Consider the following 12,440-nt stretch of genomic DNA (forward strand, 5'->3'; position numbering starts at 1 on the left):
CACCCAGACCTATGCCCTTTGAGCTCTACTTGTGTAACCTCTAGTCCCCCTGCTGGTGGGCAGAGGGTTCCAATGGCAGGGCAGGGGTAAGGCCAGCTGCTCGGGCTGGATGCACCAGCTCTGAAGGCAAATGGGTTGAGGACAGCTGTTAGCTGTTGGCTTTTTCTAGTGATAAAAAGTAAGAGAGTCCACTCTGTAATATTTGGAAAGTTTGACGTAGGGGTAAAATTGCCTATAATCTTCCTTAGAGGTAACTATTACTATTTTGGTTTATATCCTTTTACTTTTTTTTTAATCTTTGCAATCATGCATATACAACTTGAAAATCTGCTTTTTTCTTTTTTTATAAATTTATTTTATTTATTTTATTATTGGCTGCATTGGGTCTTCTTTGCTGCACGTGGGCTTTCCTCTGGTTGCGTCGAGCTGGGGCTACTCTTTGTTGCAGTGCACGGGCTTCTCATTGCAGTGGCTTCTCTTGTTGCGGAGCTCGGGCTCTAGGCAGGCGGGCTTCGGTAGTTGTGGCACGTGGGCTCAGTAGTTGTGGCTCGCAGGCTGTAGAGCGCCGGCTCAGTAGTTGTGGTGCACGGGCTTAGTTGCTCCGCGGCATGTGGGATCTTCCCAGACCAGGGCTCGAACCCGTGTCGCCTGCACTGGCAGGTGGATTCTTAACCACTGCGTCACCAGGGAGGCCCTCTTATTTTTCACTTTGGTAAATAATGCTGTGATGAACATCTTTGGCACAAATTCCCGCTTTGACGACACTCCAGCCAGCAGGGTAAGACAGGGTCCATCTCATCTGATTGGCATGGAAGTTTGGAGAGGCAAAACCAGTCACAGGCCAGACTGGGCAATCTGGGCCCTGGGTAGGGTCAAGTGAAGTTTGAGCCAAAGGCACGGGCAGTTGACAGAACCAGGTCCCTGGGAAAGCCAGACAGCTAGCATGGAAAGGTGAGGAAGATGTGTCATGTGGCCCGTGGACAGCCCTGCCTGGTACAGGCTTGTGTGGAGGCCCAGACAGCCCCTTTCAAGGTGGCAAATCCTCCTTTCCTCATTTCTGAGCCTGAGAAGAACGTAGGCAGGGAAAAAGCAAGGAGGAAAGGCTGTTCCGGGTGAGGGAACAAGTAACACAAGGACCCTGAGGCAGGAATGGATTGTTTGTTAAAACAGAGAAAGAAGACAAGTCTGGGTAAAGAGGAGTGTGAAATGAGGTTGGGGAGGGCGGCAGAGGCAGGTGGTGAAGGGCAGGGGGCTGGGCTTGTTTTAAGTGTGCTGGAAGCTGTTGGAGAATGTTAGCAAAGATCGTCTGGTGTTGTTGGCATCCCTCAGGCCACCAGGCAGAGGGCGGGTTGCGGGGGTTAAGAGCGGGGCTGGGAAGACTGGTGAGGAGGCATGTGGTCACCCGGGCGAGGATGTTTGCACTCACTGCCAGGGCTGGGGGAGGTGAAGGGGCTGACCACCATGAGTGGGCTGCAGGGAAGACTTCCTGGAGGAAGTGTGAGTGAGCTCAGCCTTAAGGAAGGGGGGATTGTAAGTGTGGAGGAGGACGACGATGTGGGGCCTGGAGACAGAGCATGGGCAGAGGCACCAAGTGGGCCTAGTGGTCTAGAGCGGGTGGGAGTTGTATATCCCACTGGCTGGAGAAGGGCCCCAGCCAGGCTTGACCCTGACCTTCTCCTCCACTGGAGAGAGCCCCTAGCACCTTCTGGATTCTTTCCTCATTGCCTCCTCTCTGATCCAGAGGGCCTGAGTTCTGGCTCTGATCCAGCTCTAATGTCCCTCCTGTGTGACCTTGGAAGCATTACTTAACCTCTCTGAGCCACAAATGGGATAATGTCATTTCTCTCAGGGAATCAAGTGAGTTAATAAATGGGAAGTGCCTGCAGGCACAAGACTCATTAAAGAGTAATTTCTTTTCCTTTCATCCCTCCATAATCTCATTACAGGAAAATTTGAGTGATAAAAGAAGGAATTCCCATTACCCCTCCATTTCACCTAATCACAGCCACCACTGTGACATATTCCTTCTGGTCTTTTTTCCTGTTCACATGTTGTTGTTTCAAGCAGTTAAGTCATGGGTTGTATCCAGACTTGCATCCTACTGCTTCACATTTGATTGTGTTCTGTGGGAAGTGCCCCCCGCCCCCGTGCTACGGCAGTGTCCTCTTCGCCATCATTTTGAATGGCTACATCCTGGTCTCTCGAGGGAAGGGGAATGGACCATACTGTGTGGCCTGCTGATTGCCTCCTGGTCACACCGCATGGTGGTCTGGGGGCCGCTGAGGGTGGGGGCTGGGTGGTCAGACTCTGCCTGGACCCCAACCCCGCAGGCCTGTTCCTGTGTGGGAGAGGAGGTGCCACTCCATGAATGCCCGATTGATCACAGAGACACGCCCCCTGCCGAGGGACACGGTGGCGGCAAAAGGCTGCAGCTGCGGTTGGTGCCGCCCTCCTTCCCGCTCTGGCACCTGCTGCCTTTGCAGGTCAGAGGGAGACAGACCCCCGGGCTGGGGGAGGGAGCAGAGAGCCGGGAGCAGTTGGCCAGGGCGGTGGAGCCCTGTGACAGGGGAAGGGAGATTTCTGCCGCCCAGAGCTGCTTTTGTCCCTGCTCCAGGTCTCATAACAAGAGTCCCAGCAGAGGCGGGATGTGTGACAGCAGCCGGGGAGGACGGTGGCCCCATTCCTGGCCCACAGCCTCCCTCACCCACCCCATGGAACTGGCCATCAGCTCTCCGAGGTGCTGGAGGTGCCCACCCCCATGGGAGGCTGGGAGGCTGGGACTCCGGAGGTGGGTGCTGGAGCACCAAGAGAGGGTCTGGCAGAGGCTGGAGCCTGGTGGTGGTTGGAGGGGGGCAGTTGCTCTGGGAATCGGGGCAGTGGCAGCCTCCCAAAGCATGAGCTCAGCCTCCAGGCAGAGGATCTGCCAAGGGTCAGGCCTGGGCTGATGCCTCCACCCTGCCCGGCCTGTGTCGGTTCCCAGAGCAGCAGGACCAGAGGGGCCGTGGGAGGGGGTCTCTTATACCAGGAGGTGGCCCAGAGGTGGTCAAAGCAGGTGCACAGGAAGGTGGTCTGGGACCCACCAGTGGGCCAAAACCTGGGTGGGGCCTCTAGGTCAGGGGCAGCCCAGCCAGATGGGATGGACCCCCTGGAGGCTGTTTCAGATCAGGCAGTCGGGACGGGGGAGGGGGTCCTCGCTCAGGAGGTGACACTGGTGTGAAGATCTTAGTGACAAGCAGGAACCCGCAAGGTCAGGGAGAGGGCATCCAGGCAGAGGCAGTAGTGGCTACAGAAGTCGAGTCTTGAGACCTGAGGACGGGGATGGAGAGCGGCTTGAGAGGCCGGGGAGGCTGTGAATGGGCCGCGGCAGGCATGGGAGCTGGGGAGCTGTGACCCAGGCCGCCTGGGGGTTGGGAGCCTATCCTGGGCCTGAGGAAGATGTGGGGGGAGCTCAGGTCTCCGGGCTGGTGGCCCAAGATGCTGCTGGGGTTAGGCCTTCCCTTTGGGTCAGGAGCAGCCGGTGGTGGTCGGGCAGGTCCAACACTGCTGGGCAGTCGTAGGAACCACGGCAGGCTGTGCACAGGAGCCCTTAGTCCTTCCCGGGGTCTGCTTTTGAGCCTCAGGTGGGGGCAGGCCAGGCTAGGCCGTGGGTGTCCCTCTTGGGACAAGAAGGGCTGGCCGCAGGGACCTGGGGAGGACTCTAGGGACAGGGACAGACCATAGGCCACTGTCGAGGTCCCTCCGCCCTTGCCCCCTACTGGGGCAGGCGGGTCCTTGGAGGGCCTCTCCCATCCCTTGCCCTGTGGTCCAGCCGCAGAGATTTCCCATCTAGGAGGGACGGCGTTTGACACTTGTGTGTCACAAGCCGGCCCTGCAGCAGGTGTCTTGTCACATTTCTTTCTCATTAACAACTGAGTGAGAGAACTGCTCTTCTGTCCATTTGAAAGATGACAGAACTGAGGCTTGGAGGTCTCAGCTGAGTTGCTCAGAGTTACAGGGCCAGAGGGTAGCAGGGCTGGGCTTGCTCTAAAGCTGGTTCAGGCTGCTGGCACCCACTGCCCCCAGGGCTGAGGCAGCTGGGGTGGCTGGACTCCTGAGTCCACTCCCACACTCTGCTCAGGCACCGGCTAGATGGGCAGGGTTGGAGGAGCGATCTGTTCTCGTTAGGTTGGTCACAGCTATCCCCCAGTGTGCCTGTGGCCTTTGCACACGTGGGGGACCCAGGACACAGGAGGTCGAGGACGCGTGTGCATGGGCGTCCCCCTCAGAAAAGCAGTGGGCCACTTGGGGCAGGGTCTACCTCCTATATATTGATCTCCCCCAAGGGGCCCAGAGCTTTGCAGTTCTGGCTTATTGAGCTGGGGCCCGGGTGCTCCCACACCCTGCGGGTGCTCCAGACATGGGAGCCAGCCTGATGTGCCCGGGGTGGGGTGTCCCACAGAGCTTCACAGCTGGCTTCTAATCCTAGACACTGACCCCACTCCACTCCACCCCCGGAGGTTCGTGTCTTTCACCTTGATCCCCTACGTGGGTAGGTGGCTTCATCCCCGTCTTTTTTTTTTTTTTTTTTTAACATCTGTATTGGAGTATAATTGCTTTACAAGGGTGTGTTAGTTTCTGCTTTATAACAAAGTGAATCAGTTACACGTATACATATGTTCCCATATCTCTTCCCTCCTGCGTTTTAACTGACCTGTCCCAGATGCTGCACAAACCTGGGCAGAACCAGGACCAACTTCCAGCCCTTGCTCCTGCAGAGCTAGCGCTGGCTGCAGGCGGCACTCACTCCCTTCAAGGTCAGCTCTCCTGCTCTCCTCCCCTGACCACATCCTAAACTTTTTAATGGCATCAGGATGGGGAAAGCCAAGCTGAGCTTTTCTGTGGCTGGGCTGCGGATGGGCGGGGGGCAGGGCAGCCTCCTAATGTTCCTGACGACGCCCAGAATCGATCGGGAATGGGGGCGGGTGGGGGGTGAGCTGGGGGAAGCAGGGGCCCAGCTGCCAGCGCCTGCCCGCCTGCCCGCCTGCCTGCCTGCCTGCCTGCCTGCCGTGGCCGGCGTGGCTGTAGCAGGGCTTCTCCATGGGGAGCTGGCTCTGCTCTTTCCAGGGTAAGCCTCCTGCATCTTTTTCTCCCTGGGGCCTCAGCTGAGTCTGCTGGGTAGGGGCTCTGTCCCCCTGGTTTGGGAGTAAGGGGAACAGAAGGGCGCTTCTGAGTTCCCTTTGGCTCAGGAAGGACGCTGAGCAGTCCTTGGGACTGGGGCCCGCCCCGGAACGGCGTGGTAGAGGGTCCCTTCTGCAGGGATGGATGGCTGAAGACAGCGTAGCAGGGGAGATGCCGGGCCTGTGGTGACCACAGGGGGCGGGCCCTGCCTTGGTCAGAGTGGGTTGGGAGGGGTCTTTCCAGAGCCCATATGGGTGGGGTGCTGTCAAGGGACTGACTGGAGGGTGGACCGGGCTGGGGGGCTCACGGTGGGAAAGCTGGCTCCCTTGAGGAATGCTCTAGAGACCCCATCCCTTCCTCTGGACCTCGGTGTTGAGTCCCTGCCAGGAGAGCCGCGGTCCTAGAGCAGAAAGCTGCTTTGGGGTTTGTGGGGCATTTATGTACGTTGCATTGGGGCCACCAAGGAGGGGAGGTCAGGGTCGTGGCCAGGGTATATTTCAGCCCCATTTTGGGGCTCCAGGGATGGAGAAGGGGGTCTGTGTGGACCCCACCTCCCAGGGCTTGTGTTCTGGGTGGGGTGTAGACGTGTACCCTGGCAGCCTGGGTGACAGGCTGTGCCAACCAAGGAAGAATGGAGTTCCGTGGGGTGGCAGTGCCAGTGAGAGGTGGTGGAGCTGGCCTGATGGGCAGGCAGGGTTTCCTTAGGTGACACAGAGAAAAAAATGCTATAATTTTAGGCCAGAGTGACCATGTACTGCCGGGGACAGCCCTAGTTTATGCTTGTGGTCTTGGCATGATACTATATTAATAGCACCTCTTTTCTCTCCACCGTGTCTGGTTTTGGATTATAAATTATGTAGTCACCTTATTTATAGCCCTTCCTAAGTCATCACACTGCTCATTTGCACATTAAAGGCTCTGACAAGTCCCGCAGCAAAGTAACCTTAACTTTGCTTAAGCCCCTGTTCCTCAAGTTGTTTGAATTTGGAGATTAAGGTTTTGTTTTCATGATACCTGTTAATGCCTTGTTGAACTATGTTCTATGGAACATTTATAGATATGCTTTTTTCCCCTCTGGCCTTCAGGGGCAAAGGGCCAACTTCATCATGCTCCTTGGTGCATGTCATATCATCACTGTGGGTCCCTCCAAGGCCCCTCTTGTGTTTTGGGGGATTTTTTGTGGTACGCGGGCCTCTCACTGTTGTGGCCTCTCCCGTTGCGAAGCACAGACTCTGGACGCGCAGGCTCAGCAACCATGGCTCACGGGCCCAGCCGCTCCGCGGCATGTGGGATCTTCCCGGACCAGGGCATGAACCCGTGTCCCCTGCATCGGCAGGCGGACTCTCAACCACTGCACCACCAGGGAAGCCCCATCTTGTGTTTTTTAAATTGATCCCTTTTTATCCTGTTTCCTATTCCCGTTTCCCCCACCCCCAGGCATTCATACCTGTGTACTGTGCATTGGGACACTCTTGAACCCTTTCTCACCAAGCATCACATCATAAACACTTCCTTATTTTTAAAGAGTATTTAATAATCAGAAAGACTTGACCATAATTTATATAACTGCTTACTATTTTGGGGGGCCCTAAATCCAGGTTTTGTTTGTTTTGTGAATAACAAGACAGTGAGTCTGTTTTTTCTTTCTAAATTATTTCCTTGGGAAATGGGCCACAGATGACATTATTTTATTATTTTCTTTTTCAAATATTGTATTTAATTTTTTATTACGTTATTCATTTTATTACGCAAGTAACATGGGCTTCTCGTAAAAGCCAAAGGTTAACATAAAAAGTGATACCCATCTAGAGAGTGAAAATGAGTCGGGGGAGTGATGATGTGGTTGGGTTTGCCTTCAGAGGGCTCACGCTGATGGCTCTGGAGGAGGGCCTGAAACAGGGGGTTGGAGACTAGATGCTGGAGACCCTTCTGGAAGCTTCTCTGCTGAGCAAGGTGTGAAGTCTCAAGGACTTGATCTCGGGAGGGGTCTCTGAGACCCTAGAGGGAGGTGTGGATTTAGGAGTTATTCTGTGAAATTGCTAGATCTTGATGAATAACTGGTTTGGGGGTGGTGGGGGCGGGGGGAGGAGCAATGAGGGTTAGTGGCCTGAGTAAATGGATGGGTGGGGGGCACTCCCGAGATGGGGAGGACAGAGGAGGAGCTTTTGGAGGTGGGGTCACTTTGGTTCAGGATGTCTAACGTGAAGTCCCGGGGGACATCCAGGAGAAGGCAGCTGCTGGAAGGGCAGGTCTGGCGGCCAGGGAAGGGATCTGGACTGGGGAGAACAGCTTCATTCTGTGTCATTTTGTGTCACTTGGATCTTTTACAAGGGGAATTTATTAACGTCTTTTAAAAAGCAGAAATGTGACAGCATATAAGCAGTAGCTAATGGTGCAGGAGAGCGTTAGCTTATAGGGGAGCTGGGTGTAAAGCAGGATTCCCAGGTACTGACCAGAGAACAGGGACATTTTTGCTGCCTCTCGCCCCCTCCCCGCCTGCTCCCTGCGTTGGAGATAGGTCAGGGGCTTGGTCCTTCTCTGTCTTCTCTTCCTGTCTCTCATTCACAGGGTCTAGATAATTTAGACGGTTCTTTGATGGGCCACCATCCAGGGTGTGGGCTGGGATAGGGCCCATGGTGTGCTGGCGCTGGCCCAGCCTGGCTCACGAAAACCAGTTGTGAAATTGTCAGGAATTTTGCAAGCTAGGTATTAAACACAGCCATCATTTAAACAATCAGATTGTGTGAACTTAAACTTAAGTACATTCTATTAAAAACATACGTAATAAATATTCAAAACTCATGACTTCTAGTGGTTCTCCTAGTAGTGTTTATACCACTAATACTACTACTATTTTACTGCTGGTAAAAAAGCTACTATTTACTACTAGTAAGATTTTGTAGCATGTGTGTTTTTTTTTGTTTTGTTCTGTTATTTATTTATTTATTTATGGCTGTGTTGGGTCTTTGTTGCTCGCACAGGCTTTCTCTAGTTGCAGTGAGCGGGGGCTACTCTTCATTGAGGTGCACGGGCTTCTCATTGCAGTGGTTTCTCTTGTTGCGGAGCACGGGCTCTAGGTGCGTGGGCTTCAGTAGTTGTGGTGCACGGGCTTAGTTGCTCCGTGGCATGTGGGATCTTCCTGGACCAGGGATCAAACCTGTGTCCCCTGCATTGGCAGGCAGATTCTTAACCACTGCACCACCAGGGAAGTCCCCAGCATCTGTGTCTTTGAGGTTACTTACTCTATGTTGGAAATACTATATATAATCTCTTCCCAATTCTGTGTTCAGTGGCATCTTGCTGGTAGCTTGAGATGGATCATGGTGGGAGAATTTACACTATGGAAATTGGCAAAGGCTACAAAATCAGGGTTATTATTATTATTTTCTTTTTTCTCTTGGAGAACGAGTTAAGCCTTTCCCGGCACAGCACTGGTTGGAATATAGGTGGAGAGGTAGTGGATGGAGGCCACCCCGTCGGAGAGGACCACCAGCGTGGGCCAGGGTGGAGGACTGGGGAGGCCCCAGTCCTGTCACGGGAGCAGGGAGCCTTGAGAGGAGCATGGACAGCAGGGCCAGGCACCACAAGGCCAGGAAGGGCCCCCTGCAGTGCAGCGAGGCATCCTTGCAGGAGAAGTTTCCAGAGCGGGGAGGGGTCAGGAGCTGAGGGTCAGAGAGGGACTGGGAAGCAGAGTCTTATTAGGACATGGAACCGTTTCCTTCTAGACACTGCTGGATGGAAAAATACCAACTGCAGGAAGAGCAAAGGACTGAGTAATATCTAACTACAGCCTGGCTTGTGTTTTTGACTTTTAAGTAACACACACACACACACACACACACACACACACACACACACACACACCCCTACACGCACAGGATAAAGCGTGGAAAAACACACACCAAGATGTTAACTGTGATGATGTTTATATGATGGAACTATAGGTCCTTTTCTTTTTTTTAATCAGTAACTATGTTTAAAAATTTTTCTGCAATGGACATGAATGATCTATGTAATAAACATTTAGAGAGAGAAAAGCTTGTTTGCTGGGAAGGAGAATGGGTGACAGCAGGAGGGGGCGAAGTGAGGGAAGCTGTTTTGTGGGCCAGGGCGGTGTTCATGCCACCCGTGGGCTCTGACCTCTGTTGGAGGGCCATCGCGGGGAGAGGAGAGAGGTGGCGGGGAGGCGGGTCCCAGGGAAGACCAAAGGGGGATGGAGGTTTGCTTCTAAAAGGAGAAGAGGGTTCTTAGCTTTCCTCTGGAAACACAGGGAAAATGGGAAGGGCTCAGGGAGGTACAAAGGCAGAAGGGGGACCAGGTGAACTGGAAACTGCCTGGAGTGAGCCTCAGATTCCTTGACTGAAGAAATGGGAGCAACGTTCTGCAGCTCGGATTGTTGACTATTCCATGCACCCAGCACAGAGACAGGGTGGGCCCCAGTTCTGAGCCGGCAGTGCAGTGCAGTTTGCATGGAGGGCCTGCTGCGGGGAACCAGGCTGGGTGCTGGAGAGGAAACACAGCCCGAGTGAGCTTCCATTTAAGTCTGGAGGCAGACATACACAGGTGAAGATGAGGTAAATCTCTTGAAGAATAAAGTGAGTAGAGGGTGCTGCAAGTGGGTGGGCTTTTAGGTGAAGCAGTCAGGGAAGGCTTCTCTGAGGAGGTGAGGGAACGAGCCCTGTGACTGTCAGGGCAGAGGTTCTGGGAGGTGCTCCCACCTCTGTTTGCAATGAGCCCTCTCTCCCCAACCCCAGGGCCCCGTGGACCTTGGTGCCTTCCTGCCAGGCAGAAGGCCGGCTGAGTTGTAGCTGCGGTCCTGGTGTTCTCCCCACCCCTTTGCTGGGCCCACTTTTGACACTGGGTGCTCAACGAATGGGGTCCCTGGTGGCTGAGATTCAGCAGGTATGAAAAATGCCTGTCTCCACTTCCCAGTCAGGGCAGGACCAAAGCCCTTGCGGAAGCAGGGGAGGATGCGCTCTCATCTGGGCACCTCCCACCACCCCCGCCTTGAGCACCCCCCCGCTCACGTTGGACCAGGCCACCAGCTGCTGTCACTCCACACCATGTCCTTTAGCCCTTTTTATCAAAGTTCTACTTTGAACTTGAAACCAGCAGTCAATTCCCTTGTGCCTGGTGTCTGGGGAAGGATCAGCTGCTGGCGTGAGGTTTAAGTCTGTTGCTGCCCTTTGCTTTCTTGGGGCTTTGCCGAGCCGCTGCTGGTCCATGCGGGAACTAGGAGGGCGGGGAGGCCCAGGCCCTGCCCTCAGGGAGCCTCTAGAACCGCCCCAGAGGCTCAGCCCATCAGCCAGGTCTCATAGCTCTGACGACCTGCCAGCTCCTCTGGGAGAAGAGGTGGGGCTTGTAGCATGTCAGTGCTGGCCAGTACCTTAGCAATTTCTGACCTCGCCCTTTGTTGTCCCATGGGGAAGCTGAGGCCCAGATATGGGAAGGGGCTCGGCCAGGCCCAGCCAGTGTGTTACTAACGGCTCCCTGGAGGGAAGGGGGCTCTAATGGGGTTGCCACGCTTTCCTCAGCTCAGGCGGCTGCAAGCTGCCCGGGGTGAGTGGGGGAGTGCGTGAAGGTTTGTGCCTGTGAGACTAGGACGCCAAAGAGGAAAAATGCAGCAGAACACCCAAGTGTAGTCGCCAGGCTCGTGACCTGGATTATATTTTAGCAGCTGTTCAAACAACTGGTCCCCGGGGCCTGTGACCTCTGGAAGGGGCGGGGGTGGGGAAGAAAGGAGATTACCTGGGGGTCTGCCTGGGCCAGGACAGCTGGGAGGACAGCTGAGTAGGCAGCTTCTTGCCAAGAATAGCCACGCTAGGTCCCCCTCGACCTGGGACCCTTCTCTGTGCCCTCTGCACAGACAACAGGTAGGGCAGGGTCTCACCTGAGCCACAGCCATTCTGTTAAGCAGACATCACAGAGCCCCTCAGCACAAGGAAGTGTTCTGGAAATGGATATGGGAAGGGCACTGACACCTGCTAGACACCTCCTATGCCTGCCTTACAGGGAGGCTCTGAGCCAGACCAGGGGGGCCTGGCTCCTGCCTGGGTAACTTTGGGCAAGTTTTATAACCTCTGTTTCCTAACCTGCAAGATAAGAATATAATATAGAAAAAGTACCCAGTCCAGGGCTTCCCTGGTGGTGCAGTGGTTGAGAATCCGCCTGCCAAAGCAAGGGACACGGTTTGAGCCCTGACCTGGGAAGATCCCACTTGCCGCGGAACAGCTAAGCCCGCGAGCCACAACTACTGAGCCCACGTGCCACAACTCCTGAAGCCTGTGTGCCCAGAGCCCGTGCTCCGCAACAAAAGAAGCCACGACAATGAGAAGCCCATGCTCCGCAACGAAGAGTAGCCCCCACTCACTGCAACTAGAGAAAGCCCATGCATAGCAACGAAGACCCAACACAGCCAAAAAAATAAATAAATAAAATAAATTTATATATATATAAAAAAAAGGTACCCAGTCCATTGAGGGCACGTAGTCTCACTTCATGAATGGTAGCTACTGTTTTAATGATGATAACCTTGACCCCTCATTGTTAGCAGGACCCACGGGCTACTTGGGCAGTTTTACGAGGGACCTGGAACGCCATCTAACTTGTGGCTTCCTCCCACTATGGCTGCTTTTTGGAGCAGGTTTTTTTTTTTTAAGGAACGGGCCCACCTGACCTAGTGGGGTTCCCAGGCCCCGTACTGCTGTGATCCCAGCAGAAGCTCCTTGTAACAGGATTGTCCTAGATGAGAACCAGGGACCCAGAGCTCAGCCCAGACACTGGGAACAGCAGGACGAGGTTGGCTGCTCTGGGGTGTGTGTGTGTGCTGGGGGCAGAGCCATGGGTCCAAGTTCACCAGAACTTGCCTGGAAGCCGTTCTTCTGCCCCCTGATCCTTTTGTGGTTTTAAATTTTTTCTAATCCCTTAGTTTGAGGATCAGTCATTTTCATCACAGTAAGAACGGTCAGTACTTGTTCACTTGTGTGGCCCAGGCACTGTCCCTAGGGCTTTGTGTCCATCACTGTACAGCAGCCCCGTGGCGGAGGGCAGGTGAGGAGACCAAGGTGAGGCTCCAGGGTCTGCTCCCTCAGCCACTGTGGCCTCCACCTTGTGGGATCTCAGGGGTGGAAGAGAAGAGCCTTGGGGACCCCGCCCCACCCCCGCCCCCAGGGTCCCACGCAGGGTCCCACAGAAGAAGGAGACATCCCTCTGCAGGAAGGAGTACAAGATGAGATTGTTCCCTGCTCGAAGGGAACTGTAGGGTTTGGTCAGAGTCTAGGAAA

General features: G+C 54.5%; 1 protein-coding gene across 2 annotated transcripts in view; it reads left to right on the top strand.

The window, feature by feature from the left end:
* Positions 1-12,440, top strand: part of CLIP2 (CAP-Gly domain containing linker protein 2) — an 80,922-nt gene that overhangs the window by 19,473 nt on the left and 49,009 nt on the right. The window lies entirely within an intron of this gene.

The sequence above is a fragment of the Mesoplodon densirostris genome, chromosome 16 (genome assembly GCF_025265405.1).
Source record: "Mesoplodon densirostris isolate mMesDen1 chromosome 16, mMesDen1 primary haplotype, whole genome shotgun sequence".
In the NCBI taxonomy this organism is placed as follows: domain Eukaryota; kingdom Metazoa; phylum Chordata; class Mammalia; order Artiodactyla; family Ziphiidae; genus Mesoplodon; species Mesoplodon densirostris.